The following is a 14,671-nucleotide window of genomic DNA, read 5'->3' as shown; positions in this document are numbered from 1 at the left end:
GGAACCCGGACAGCCATGATGGAGGATAAGGTAGATTATCCATTTCTTACAATATCCTCAGACCCCCAACTTTCAACAGTAGGAACAAACTGAAACACATGTCCTCACCTTGATCTTTTTTCCCAAAGGATACAGATAAACACACTTCACGTTTGATGACCATGTTATCTTTTATCTGGAATGCATACAAATATGTGGGGGGGGGGTGGAGAGAAGGGAGGGAGGGAGGGAGGGAGGGAAGGGAAGGAGGGGTCGGTCTGTGTCTTATGTTTATACTTTTCAAATATTCTTATAGTTTATGCGATTTTATTTTAAGCAAAACAATTTTCACAATAGGGGAGAATATTGTGCAACTGTCAAGAAATATATTGTGATTATTTCGGTCCAAAAGCCAAGACTGAACAAAGCAAACCCCTTCAAGCAGATTCAGACTCCACTTTCTTGCCAACAATGAAAACTAGTTGGATAAAACCTTAAGAAGAACATGAACAGACTGACAGCAAACAGGGAAATTTTATCTTGGCCACACACAGTGCTTAAGGAGTGTGACTTTTATTTATTTCAAATCACATACTTTCTAGTATGTTCCCCACTTCTTAAAAAGCTTCTAAGTTTTAAATAATTAGAAAATAATGTATGTGCAGAAAGAAGGTTTCTGGACTCATGCATATTTAGCAATGATATGAATAATTATCAGCTCAAAGGCAAACCACTGAAGAGTTACTAAAAATAAAAAGGTCCAAATATTTATCTGTCAAATACGCATAATGTTGTGGGGTACACTGGTTAACACAGACGACAATTTTTTTTCTTTGTTTTTCGAGACAGGGTTTCTCTGTATAGCCTTGGCTCTCCTAGACTCACTTGTAGACCAGGCTGGCCTCGAACTCATAGCGATCCACCTGCCTCTGCCTCTGGAGTGCTGGGATTAAAGATGTGTACGTAATCAAGCCTCTACTGATCGATCGGGGCTGCAGAACAGACTCAGGAGCTAAACTGCGACCCTGAAAGGATGATGTACAGAATAGTTAAAGGATGGATGGGGTGGGTGTCACACTGTCCACTCATATTTGACATAGCCTGAGTTGAGCAAGGGAATTTCCAGCTGTCAGGATAGGAGTAGGTTCCTGGGCCTAACAACATGAACTTCGTTTGACCCTACCAGCAAGACGGAGATGCTGTCCTTGAAATGGCTGGACTCAGACAACTATCTCCTAACAACTTGTCCCTGAGATGTCTGGATTCAGACAACTGTTTCCTTCCAACAGAAGCTGTTCAGCTGGCTATTGGGAAGTCCCCAGCTCCCCTAGGACCTGTGACCTTGAACTTAGTTTCTCCCTATGACTACATGGAGTCTGCAAACTAAATGGTAGTACTTAGAATAAGTTTCTTTTGCTTGTTCCCAACAATGCTGTGTGTTAAACCCCGGAATGCATCAAGAAAAGTGTGATGGTTCAGGCCACGCAAAGGCTAAAAGTGTGCTCTCGACGTGAGAGTACACATGGTTGGACTTCATAAGCTGTACTATATAACCACACACACACACACACACACACACACACACACACACACACACACACGCATATGCACATGCATATGCACACACAACACACACGTGCATGGATATACAGGTATTCCTCGTCCTACTCATCCATTTAAAAAAAATTATTATGCATACAGTGTTCCGCCTGCATGTACACCTGCAGGCCAGAAGAGGGCACCAGATCTCATTGTGGATGGTTGTGAGCCACCTTGTGGTTGCTGGGAACTGAACTCAGGACCTCTGGAAGAGCAGCCAGTGCTCTTAACCTCTGAGCCGTCTCTCCAGCCCCTACTCATCCATTTTTTAACCTCTTCTGCAAATTGTGGAAATGGAGGAGTATCCCACAAACACAACTAAGAAAATAAAGCAGAGCAGGCAGAGTATTCCGATGTATCTCTAATGTGGGAAGATGGAGGGGTGGCAACAGGGAACCTGTGGTACACAGCAGGGACTGGAGAAATTAGCAGGGTTGCAGAAAGCTGTCTTAGGTCTGAGACTCGTGTGACAACTCCAGGTTATACACATTTCCCTTTCATGACAACCTCTGGTTCTCAGACACGAAGTACATATGTTTTAGTTAGCTTCCACCGCTGTGATGAGACACCACACCCGAGGCAACTTATGGAAGACTTTCTGTGGGGCTTACAGTTTCAGAGGGTTAGCCCATGACCATCATGGCAGGGAGCATGGCGGCAGGCATGGCACTGGGGCAGTAGCTGGGAGTTTACATCCTCATCTACAAGGAGGAGGCAGAGAGAGCTAACTAGGGATGCTGTGAGCATCAGAAACCTCAAAGCCCGCCTTAGTGCCACGCCTCCTCCAAGACTGCCACACCTAATCCTTCCCAAAGAGTTCCATCAACTGGGGACCAAGTATTCAACTACATGCACCTATGGGGCCAGTCTCATTCAAACCACCACACATATGAGGCCATGTTTACGTGTTCAGGGGGGACAGCACTTGTGCCCACTCTGACAAGGGCGGCTTTGGGGGAATGACCACACAGATCCTACTGACTCTGAATCGACAACGACGACGACAAACACTTTGAAATGAAGATGACACAAATGCAAATGCCATCTTTTGCTTTGGTTAAAACTTAAGAAGAGTGGCCGATAATGAACTTGCAAAGTCTGCCGTAAGATATTCAGGCTTTGATGATTCGGCTTTGATCACTTTAACTCCAGAGAAAAATCAAACCTCATTGAGTAGAGACGAGCTTGCTTTGGTAAGTGGAGCCAGAAGTGGTGGGTCCCACATTGCTCTTTGAAATTAGGGGAAGACTCAACCTCCAAAGTGAACACAGGAAAAACTCACAGCTGCACGTGTGTGTTTATTTTGAGACAGGGTCTGACCGTACAGCTTTGGCTAGTTTGATTGTTTGTTTGTTTTATTTTGTTTTGTTGTTTTTCCGAGACAGGGTCTCTCTGTGTAGCCTTGGCTGTCCTGGACTCACTCTGTAGACCAGGCTGGCCACGAACTTACAGAGATCCACCTGCTTCTGCCTCCCAAGTGCTGGGATTATAGAGGTGTGCCAACCAAGCCCAGCCAAGCTTGAAACTCTCAGTATAGACCAGACTAGCCATGAACTCAAGAGATCTACCTGCCTCTGCCTCCCAAGTTCACATGACCATTGTTAAAAAACAAAAACAAAAAACAAAAATTAAGAGTCTTACCATGTTGCCTACACTGTCTCAGATGATACCTCAGCCTCCTTAGTAGGCAGGATTAGCAGGCAGGCACTTGCCTCCACATTCCGCTTACTCTGTTATTTCAAAAGCATGGACCAATCACATACAAATCCTTTAATATTAATGAAAGGGCACATCTATCTGATAAAGGATCAGCCATGTGCCATGTACAGTTCAGAGAGACTGCTTATGCACTGGTGGTCCCAGATGATTTAATGGAGCTGAGTTCCTGTTGCTTAGAGAGATCATGCTTCTCACACTGGCACAGTAGAACACATCACTGGCATGTCTGTAGGACGCTGCTGTGAGCAAACCCACTCTACTGCCGCTCATGAGCACAAGCAGGGTACACAGTAATGGCTACATTGCTGATTTAGGTATTTATTATCCTATACTTTTAATAATCACTGTTTTAGCCTGTATTCCTTCTCCGTATAACACAAATTTGCTACAGAGCAGCACATAGAAGCCCCATTCATCTCGCATGGATTGCATCTCTTGACTGCCTCAAGGAGCTTCACTTAGTAACCGCTCCACACCACCTGGCTCTGCAGATGTCACTCTGTGATATGCGCATGACCAAGAAACTGCCTGATGACATATGTCTCATACACATTACGTCCCCATCATTAGCGACTCAAGGTGATATTTGACCAACAGTGCCACATTGCTTCTTATTTATCATAAGCAGCTTAAATAAAACAAGGAAGCCATCCATTATATGACGGAGCAAAAACATGCCGGGCTCACAAGTCCTTGACGACTCTAGAAGCAGTGAAACTGATTCTACAGAAAGAATGTGGGTAGGATTTTACACATAACTTAGGGTGTTGCGAGCTTTTCTACAACCTTAAATAAATGAACTGGAGATACACTAGGACATTTGGGATAGCCCAGCAGGTCACAAAGCTCGCCACCGAGCCTGACAACCTGAGTTCCTTCTCTGGAACCCCCGTGGAGGCAGTAGAGAACCACACAAAGTTGCTGTTCCCTGACTTCCACATGTACACATCAAACAAATGTACTAAAAAGAAATGCGTTCTACACACACACACACACACACACACACACACACACACACACAGAGTTCTAAAAGATCCATGGATTGTTCTCTGTACACGTGTGTAGACCAGGCTGGCCATGACTTCAGAGAGATGCCTGCCTCTGCCGCCCACTTAATCAGCTTCGTTCCAGTGTGTCTACAGAACGACTTTTCTTCACTTTAGGGTTCCTACAGTGACTGGGATATAGCTTTATTAAATTTAAGTTTTCTAATAACTCGTTTCTTTTCTTGCAGTGCCAAGGCCTTGCTCACGCTAAGCAAGGAACTGTTCTACCACTGAGCCCCCGCCACCTCTTGGTGCAGCCCAGGAACGATCTATTTCTTGTTGACATCGTTGAACTTAGGCAGGAAAGACCACTCTCTTCATTGAAAAAGCCATATTAAAGAGAAGCTCTACCTAACTATGGCAGGACCCATTTGAGCCGCACTACCGAGCAGTTTACTGATTGCTGCCCTTCTTCTAATTCTAATTAGAAGCCCTAAACTCGGTGAACCATAGCGCCTTAATCACAGGGAGGGGAACTGAGTACGAGAGGGGAGTTTAGTCTCCACACAGGATTCCTGATTACTCGGCAGCAGGCTGTCTGTGTAATCTGTTTGCTCCTGCCACGCCTAGTGTGGCTACTCCCTTCCAGGCTCTTATCAGCTGCTGTCGTCAGGGTGCTGTGTCCCGACTGGGTTTTCCAGTTCTGGCCTCTTCTTCAGTACTGCCGTATTTGCTTGCCAGATAAATCTAGGCCTCAGAACAACTACAAATCGTAACATGCCATACAGCCCGGGAGGACTGAGATAAAGCGGGGACACCTCGCACACCCTGCGCGCGCTGCAGTGAGTCCTCATAAGCGTCAGCTGCCATCAGGTCAGAGGCCATTTGACAAGTCACTGAACTAGCTGTAGTCACTGGTGTAATGACTGTACTAGTTATTTATGCTCAGTTTCTGAGGGACACATGAACTAAAGGCTGTAAATGTGCGTGCGTGTGTAATTGCTATTTCTAATCCTTCTACTTCCTCCTCCCAAGTGCTGGGATTACAGCACTGTCCTCTATTTCTACGTGAGGTTAGAGATGGAGCCCCAGGCTACACGCATGCTAGGTAAGCTCTGTACCAACATATGTGAGAGGAACATGAGTGGTGTGTGTGTGTGTTTAGGACTGTGCACACCTGTCTGCTTGTGTGCATCCACCAGTGGAGGGCATCAGGTGCACTCTCTCTCACTCTGTTTTAGTCCTTTGAGGCAGGGTCTCTCCCTGAACCTGGAAGTCACACTTTTGAGCCAGGCTGTCAGCCAGCAAGCCCCGGTGCCCCTCCCGTCTCCACATCCCACCTCACGGGGGTTACAGGCATACATAAAAGTACATTGGCTTGCAGCATGAGATCTGTACTCAGGCCCCCACAGTTGTGAAGCAAGCGTTGCTAAACACGGAGTCACACCTCCAGGCCCCTTGTTTTTGACTTTTTGAGACAGCATCTTGTTACGTAGCTCTGCTTGGCCTCAACTCTATAATCCCGCCCCAGCCTCCCAAATGCTGTGATTACAAGCACAAGCTAACACACCCAGCTCTTGTTTTGTTTTGTTTTAAAGATGAGCTGTTTCTTGTAGGCAAATGGATGGAACTAGAAACGATCATCCTGAGTGAGTTAACCCAGACCCAGAAAGACACACATGGTGTATACTCACTTATAGGTGGACACTAGCCCACCATGGATGTCCTTTAAGAGTCTTCACTCAGCAGGGGATTGGGGACAGATGTTGGGACTTGCTATTGGACTCCGGATGAGAGAGATATGGGAGAATGGGGAAATAGAAGGACCCAGAGGGTCCTGGAACCCTACAGGAAGACCGTCAGGACTGGCGGATCTGGGCCCAGGGGAGCATACACAAACTACTGTGCCAATCAAGGGCAATGCATGCAGTAAACCTAGACCCCCTATTCAGATCTAGCCAATGGGCAGCGCATTCTCCACAGTTGTGTGGAGAGTGGGGACTGACTCTGACATGAACTGTGGTGTCCCCTATTTGACCACTTCCTCTTGGTGGGGAGGCCTGGTGACACGCAGAGGAAGGGGGAGCAGGCTACCAGGATGAGACCTGATAGGCTGTGATCATATGGTAGAGGAGGAGGTCCCCTTCTGTCACAGGTCTAGGGGAGGAGAATAGGATGAAAGAGGGAGGGAGGGGGAATGGGAAGATACAAGTGAGGGGTTAACAATCCAGATGTAATCTGAATAAGTTAAATTAAAAAAAAAAAAAGATGAACTGTATCTATGTTGTCCAGGCTGCTCTCAAACTGCTAAGCTCAAACACTCCTCTATCTCAGCTTCCCAAGTTGTTGGGGGCTATAAGCATATACAATTATTCCAGGGTTATCTCTACCATCTTTAATAAGTGACTTGAGAGCCATTTTCTCCACAAGGCAGACATTGATTTTTCTTTCTCTTCCTCAATACCCTTCTATTAGTTTCCTCTTGCTGCATTCTTAATGGAAAACAACAAAAATGTATTAACTCATAGTTCAGAGGCAAGATGTCAAAAGTGCATCTCCTTGGGATAAAACTAAGGTTTCTTTCTTTTCTTTTCTTTCTTTTTTTGGTTTTTCGAGACAGGGTTTCTCTGTGTAGCCTTGGCTGTCCCGGACTCGCTTTGTAGACCAGGCTGGCCTCGAACTCACAGCGATCCACCTGCCTCTGCCTCTCGAGTGCTGGGATTAAAGGTGTGTGCCACCACATTCAGCTCAAAACTAAGGTTTCTAAAAGGCTTTATATCTTCTGGAATCACCAGAGAGACAGACAGAATAAGGGAAAAAACCCTATTCACTTTCTCGCTTTTTTCTATTCTTTGAAGTATTTTTGTTCCTTGGCTTATAGCTTTTCCTCCAATAGTATATAGTGTGTACAGTGTGTGTGTGTGTGTGTGTGTGTGTGTGTGTGTGTGTGTATGTGCATGGAGGCCAGAGGTTGACACTGAGTGTATTTTTCTACTATGATCCACCTTACTTTTTATAATTATTATATTTTACTTAGTGTGTGTGTGTGTGTGTGTGTGTGTGTGTGTGTGTGTGTTACATATGTGTCACAGTGTGCTTGTGGAGGTCAGAGGACAACTTGCAGAAACCAGTTCTCTCCTATATTGTGGCTTCTGAGACTTGGTGGCAGGAGCCTTTACCAGTTGAGCCATCTCATTGGTCCCCTCCACCCTTTTTTTTTTTATCCAGAGTGTCTCATTGAATTTGGAGTTCATTGATCTGGCTAGGCTGGTTGGCCAATGAGCTCCAGGGATGCCTGTATCCACTTCCTGCGCACCAGTACTATGGATGATACAGGCCTCTGTGTTGGGCTTTCATCTGGGTACTGGGATCCGATCAGACCCTCGGGCCTGCACAGAAAGCGCTTCACTGACTGAGCCATCGCCCCTGCCCAACAGAGAAGGATTTAAAAATCTCCTTCTGACTCTATCTTTCTCTCTTGTCTATGTCTTTAAAAACCAATCGTGGCTTTCGTGGTTCAGGGAAGAGCGTTCGGTATAATTTCTCTGTAAGATGACCAGCTGATCAGCAGCTCTGATCCTCCTTTGCTGTAGGACAGAGACAGTCACCGACTGGCTCCAGGCATCCGGCCTAAACCGCCGTATCCAAATGCCGTGCTCCATCCCACTCACTCAATGCTTAGCTCACAACAGCGTGAGCGTGTACTGTTCTTTACCGTTTTCAACACAAGCCTGTTCCATTTATCCCAAGTACCGTGCTTGACGAAACAGGACCGTCTGAGGTTCTCTACATGGTCAGCCACTGCACATGCCTGCAATAACGGGACTGGCCAGTGCCCTCCCTTTCCTCTCCATCCAGCATCCTTTATGTGGTACTTGTCTCACAGTTAAAGCTGATATTGCTGAAAAATACATGTAAGAATGCCCATGCATCTTTTACTTTTCAGAAACATAATAATGATTTAAAAAAAAATCACCTCTGTTCTAAATCAGTCCACTTTTTAAGTCTATCCTTCTGCCTCACAGCAGCTCTCAGGGAAACAAACTAAACAAACTGCAGCACATAAGGCCTGGGAAAGAAGCTGGCTATTTGATGGCAGGCTGCCTCTTTTTAATAATTCTTTAAAGTGTTTCAACTGGCTCATTTCGATAGCAGAATCCAACTGACAATTATAACAGGCAACTTATGACCTGGGCTTTTTAAAATGTTGGTCATTTCAGAGACTCCAAGTCCTCATACACATCCCCTTCTCACCCACGGTGAATCTGGCAGGGACTTTGGGAAGACGGACATTTCATCAGTGCTATTTGCAGGGAGGAAGTAGAAACGGAGGCTGGCTCAGCGATGGAGTCATCAATCCTTGCTGCTCTCACCTGGAGCTTCCCAACGACTCTCTCACCTTATTGATGCCCTTCTTTCAAACTTCTTGCAACATCTCTGTGTTGCATTTATCTATTTGTTATTTATCTATCTATCTATTTATTTATTTATTTATTGTGTATGTGTGTGTGTAAGACTTTTTATTACTATTTTTAGATGAGTTTTGCTATGTGGCAAAGGCTGGCCTGTAACTTATGATCCTCCTGCCTCAGACTATAAAGCTCTAGCATTAAAGGTATACAGCACCATGCCTGGTCCTTATTAGCATATGTTAATTTTGCTCCCAAAATGTATTGTGAACATAACTTTCTTTGGTCTCAAAAAATTACTATTATAATTAATTTGCTACTTTGAGGCAGGGTCTCACTACGTAGCCCTGGCACTCCTGGAACTATGTAAAGCAGGCCCACCTGCCTCCTCCTCCAGGGTCTGGAATTAAGGGCACAAGCCACCAAATCTAGCTTAAAATTATTATTTTTTTTAATCCTCAGGAGTTCTAAACCACTTTCCTGAGTAGGCCTGAGTGAGCCTCACGGAGAAAGGAGCTAAATAGATTAAATATAAGCATTTTATCTCTTTATAAAATTATTAGACCCACCCACTATATTTCATAACAATACATATTTTGTTCACGAGAACTCAGGAGACAAAAGTTAAGATTGTTATTTCAGGTGCAAAAGGGATAGATAACAGCATCTCTAGCCATGTGTTGCCTTTTTAGCTGTTAGGGTTAAAAAAGAAAAAGAAAGAGAAGAAGAAGAAGAAGAAGAAGAAGAAGAAGAAGAAGAAGAAGAAGAAGAAGAAGAAGAAGAAGAAGTCTTAAATTCCCTTAAAGACAAAATCCCATTCTCCCATTCTTTTCATTCTGAGAACCGAATGATCTTTAGCACCAGACTCTCCTCTTGCACACGCGACTCTGCAAAGTGAACAGATATCAGGAGACTGTAGGTAAGAGATGCTTTCACTTGTGGAGCAGCTGAAGGGATCAGCGCCAGGCCAGGCCCAGGGGATCCAGAGAAACCTTTCCCATGGCGATGAGAATTCTCGTGACCTGCATTCTCAAGTGGAGATGTTTATCCACAGCGGGGGCAGTCTTTATCTCTAACCTAGAGTGACCTTTGAAAACCATCTTTTCACCAAGAAAGGGTGAAGCCACGTATGAGCCTCGCTAACACGTCTTACCTGGGGATAGGGAATGCATTTTCCGTACACACACTGCCTCCTGCACACTCATCTCCATTAACTTCCATCCCAAGAACTACCTTTGGAAGAAGGCCGAAGCACGGGCAGAATTCCCAACTGCCGCATGCTGTTCTTGCCGGCGCAGACACCTAAGGTAAGCGCTCACACTGTGAGTGGGAAGAGAGGCCTGAGAGAGAGAGACATCTATCACTTTCTCGCTGTGAATCCTTGTTTGATCTTCTCCCAGGAGCAGAAATAACACCTGCCCTCTCCCCCATCCATCCAGGGCTTACAGCCTATGAGCACTAACACACTTTGGCACCTCATGGCTTCCACCGGTGCAAACTGCTTAGAGATGGCAAAGCTTGTAATGCCTGGTACCTGCGTGGCCTCGGAGCAACTCAAACAGTGGCATACCCTAGCCCGAGTCCTCCTTATCTCTGCAAACTAGAGAAGAGCTGAGCTAAAACGCCCCCATGTGGCCTCATTTTATCCCTTCTTTTTTTTGGGGGGGCGGGCGGGGGGGGGCGGGTGGCTATAACTGATTGACGTCATCGTCCAAAAGCCCCAGCTAATTCCGATTAGAAAAGCAAGCATTTTGAAGTGTTGCTTCAGCAAATGAAACGAAGAACCACGTAACGTCCTTGAAGCACTGCAGTGTTGAAGGGGCAGTGCATCTGTTACAGAGGAACGCGGAGCTACCTAAGAGTCACTTCCGTGGCTCCCAGGTCACAGAAGACCACAAACGGCAGTGAAAGCTGTCAAAGCGATCGATCGATCGTGTCTGCTATGCTGGGGGCATCCTTAACTAAGTGTGGCCTCTTCATCTCCACCAGAGCCCCATGAAGGATGTCTTCGGCATTTCACTGATGAGAGAGTAAATTCTCGGAGAACTTAGTAGAGAACTAAATGGGGGAGATTTCTAGAGTTGAGCCTGAAGACCCCCAAAGCCTCTGCTCCCCCCCCTGCCCCCCTTTATCAGAAAGCTGGCGGTGCCCTCACCTGATGGAACCATGGTTCACATACAAAACTGCTGCTCACCACAAGCCACACTAGTCCATGGTATGTTGCTCAAAGGCGGAATCCAGAGTCATGAATTCCTTCCCCCTGACTCTCGAGTTTTCTCAGGCTCAGCAACCCCCAGCTCTATAGAAGCCTTCGGCCTGAGCACCAAAGGACAGGTAAGTGAGCTGGGAGAAGTGCTCCAACCTGCTGCCTAGTGTTGTCAGATCTGTTGTTGTAGCTGTTGTTACAACTCTGAATTTCTGAGCAAGCGTGTACACAGTGGCAGGGCTGCAGCACATCCTAGCATTAGCAAGCTTCAATTCTGTTGAGCTACTGTGTGCTGTTAATTCCTGCATCGTCTCTACTGGCCCACAAGAAGCAGGCATGCGCTATGGATACACCGGTCGGCATGCTGAGCTCTGTAATCAGAGGAAAGTGCTATCGAAGCAAACCTTCACCCTGAGTCAGTCAACTCACTCCTCCACCCATAAGCAGGCTCCTTAAGCCAACGTTAAACAAGCAGGCGAGGGAATCAATACATGAGGTAGCACGGCCAAATGTACAATCGATCCTGGATGAAAGAGAAAAAGAATTTAGGGCTAAGATATTTACGATGTTATAATTGCATCCTCAGATTAAACAAAGCTTATTTTATCTATATCTCTCTTTCTATTTATACAGAAAATAGAAAGAAAATCTACCATGAAGAAAGAGAAGACAGAACAAGAAGTAGTTCTTTTGAGAGACTGGAGAGATGGCTCAGCGGTTAGGAGCACGTACTGCTCTTCCAGAGGACTCCGTTCCCAACACCCATGTGGGGCCCCGCAACTATCTGTAACACCAGTCCCGGGGGAGTCTAACACCTCTCCTGGCCTCTGCAGACACTGCATGTACACGGCGCACATACATACATTCAGGTAAAGCATAAACACATAAAATTTAATAAATCTTCTTTTTAAAGAAAGAGCTCTTGGAATGAAATATATGATTGGTTGTAGACCTAAAAGACTAAGCTGACAGGCTAAATGAGAGAATAAACACAACTGAAAATTAATCTGGAAAAAAAAATAAGGTGACAGGATTTTAAACAAGACAAAGATAGAAGGTCTAGAAATTAAGAGGCATAGAAAATAGACTCAGGACTCCCACACTGTTTGCTCACCTACGCCTTTTTTTCCCCCCAAGACAGGGTTTCTCTGTGTAGCCTTGGCTGTCCTGGGCTAACTCTGTAGACCAGGGTGGCCTCGAATTCACAGGGATCCACCTGCTTCTGCCTCCCAAGTGCTGGGCTTAAAGGCGTGCGCCACCACAGCCGGCTTCTCACCTATGCTTTTGTCTCTGAGATGCTAACTCAGCCTAGAGCAACAGAATAGATAGTAGAGAGAGGAAGAATCCCAAAGAAATAGCTGGTGAAAAGCTAGGAACAGAAAACATCCCCAAGACGTTAGTAGGCAACTGTCCAAAGGAGAGCTATCCCCCATGTTCTGAAATTCTGGTCAGAGACATCCTCCAAGGAGAAGGAGGGACAAAGCAAAGGCAGACAACGCCGTGGGGCTGTTTGGGGTTGTCTACGTGTATGTGTATGTGTTTGGATTTATTTTTGTGTTTGAGACAGGGTCTCAAAGCGTTTGCCAGGCTGGCCTGGAACTCACAATGTAGTTCAGGCTAGTCTTGAACTCACGGCAAGCGTCCTGCCTCAGCCAGACTCAATTGTACACTTGGCCATTCTATTTCACGTATTGATTTCCTCGCCTGGAATTACAGACGTGAAGCGTCACACTTGGCCGTTGGAGCTGGTGACTCTGTTACAGTATTTACAGGGGGAGGTGGGGGTGGGGCTGACAAACTTAAGAAAAGCACTGGGAATTGAGACCCGCAATTCGGGAGAAGATGAAACAGAGATTTTCCTAAGTAAGAGAAAAATTCTAACTAAATCCTATTCACAAGGTAGTTAGAAGATGCCACACAAGAGGCTCCAGTTTTTCCATCGGCATCACCACCGACTAGATACCACCACAGCGAGAGGAATTTTGTATGTTGCTAATACGCAGTGAGGTTCTACCACTCCACATCCAGCACAGCATCCACAATCCAACAGATGGAAAATAAAAAAAAGCATTGGCAAGAATGCGGAGAAAACGGAACCCTTACATGCTCCTAGCGGGGAGGTAAAACGCTGCATCTGCTGTGTGAAAGAGAGTCAGCAGTTTTCAAAAGTCAAATACTAGGTTTACCATGTGACCCCAAGATGCCAGTCCCAGGTACATGCAAGCCAACACAAAAATAGCTCACCCCTCCAAGGCAAGTAATAGACTACCTGTTCTGGAGCCAAAGATGAGTGAGCCTGGCCTAGGTTACCTAAAATTCCATGCTCTAACACACGGAAGTGTTTTCATGAAGTTTTTATAGTGACGGAACAAAGAAAGACATAAATCAAGGCGTGTGGCAAACACAGTGGTGGAAGCATTAAGCAGGCCAGTAGGGCAGGGAGGTCTCAGCTGTGGCCCTCGGGCCTTCTTAGCTAGGGTGGTGGTAAGCCTAGTTTTTTTTTTTTAAGTCTGGCTTTATATGTCAGGTCCAACACAGTGGGGGTTGGGGTGGGGTGCAAAGCATAGCTCTTAAGTACATTAAAGATGCCTGGGATATTAATCCGACTCTGGGCCCCTTTATGTCGCTGATGTCCTAATCATCCAATTGGCCTTTGCAGACACAGCTTATTTCCAGGAATTCTTGTTCACAATAGCCAAGACAAATGAAATCAGGTCCACACAGAATCCTGCATACAAATGCTCAGAGCCACTGCTAAGCCTGATGACCCAAGTCCCATCCTTGGAATGTACTGCAAGGTTTTCTGTGGCCTCCATTCATGTGCCATGGCAAATAGTCACACACACACACACACACACACACACACACACACACACACACACACACACCCTCGCACGCACACCCACACACCTACAACCACACACCCACACACACATGCACACACGCATGCACACAGGCACACACAAATGTGATGAAAATAGTATGGCATATAATAGATTATCATTCGATCAGTCAGCAATAAAGAGGAAGGCAGCACTGAAACATGCCACATACGGGTGAATCTTGAAAACACTACTAAACAAAAGAAACTGATCGCAATCATGGTAGCAGGGACAGGAAGTTCAAAGCAGAGAGAGTGAACTGAAAGTACACAAGGCTATAGACCCTCAAAGCCCCGCCCTCTGACCCCAGTGACGCCCTCCGACCCCAGTGACGTAACTCCCTCAAGCAGGCCACACCTCCCAAACCTCCCCACAACTGCTACTAGCTGGGGTGAACTTCAACCAAACCGCCAAGGCTTCATCATTTTAACCCTTGGCTGACAGCATAGTAAGTTTAATATGAAATTAGAATTTAAACATAAAACCAACAGTCATGCTTGAGGCTACAAAGCCTCCGGTATAAAAGCGTCCATAGTAGTATTAATATAGTCCCAGCTATATTGTGCTGTGTTTAACTAAGGCTGCAACAGCCTAATTATCTAAATATGACACGGAGATCTAAAAATGACCTTTTAACAGAAAGCCATGTAAGAATATAGATAAAAAAAGATGAACATGGATTTGGCCTTAGGGTAGCTAAGTTGTATGAGTCAACAGGAACAGCTCCAGGTGACAGTGGCATTTCCATGAGGTCCCCCCCTTCCCCGCAATCTCTCTTGCATTTTCCCAGAAACAGCACACCTGAGAAGCAAGCACCCTCAGAGCTATCACCGTCAGTCTTAAGATGTGTATCAGCTTAGAGCAAATGAACTTCACTGAAGACCCTCTGTA

General features: G+C 45.8%; 1 protein-coding gene across 4 annotated transcripts in view; it reads right to left on the bottom strand.

Moving 5' to 3' along the window:
* SH3D19 (SH3 domain containing 19) overlaps positions 1-14,671 on the bottom strand; it is a 157,165-nt gene that overhangs the window by 93,960 nt on the left and 48,534 nt on the right. The window lies entirely within an intron of this gene.

Source organism: Acomys minous (assembly GCF_964271855.1).
Source record: "Acomys minous genome assembly, chromosome: 19".
Lineage (NCBI taxonomy): Eukaryota > Metazoa > Chordata > Mammalia > Rodentia > Muridae > Acomys > Acomys minous.
The sequence above is the reverse complement of the archived record's forward strand: the minus strand, read 5'-3'. Positions and strand labels throughout refer to the sequence as shown.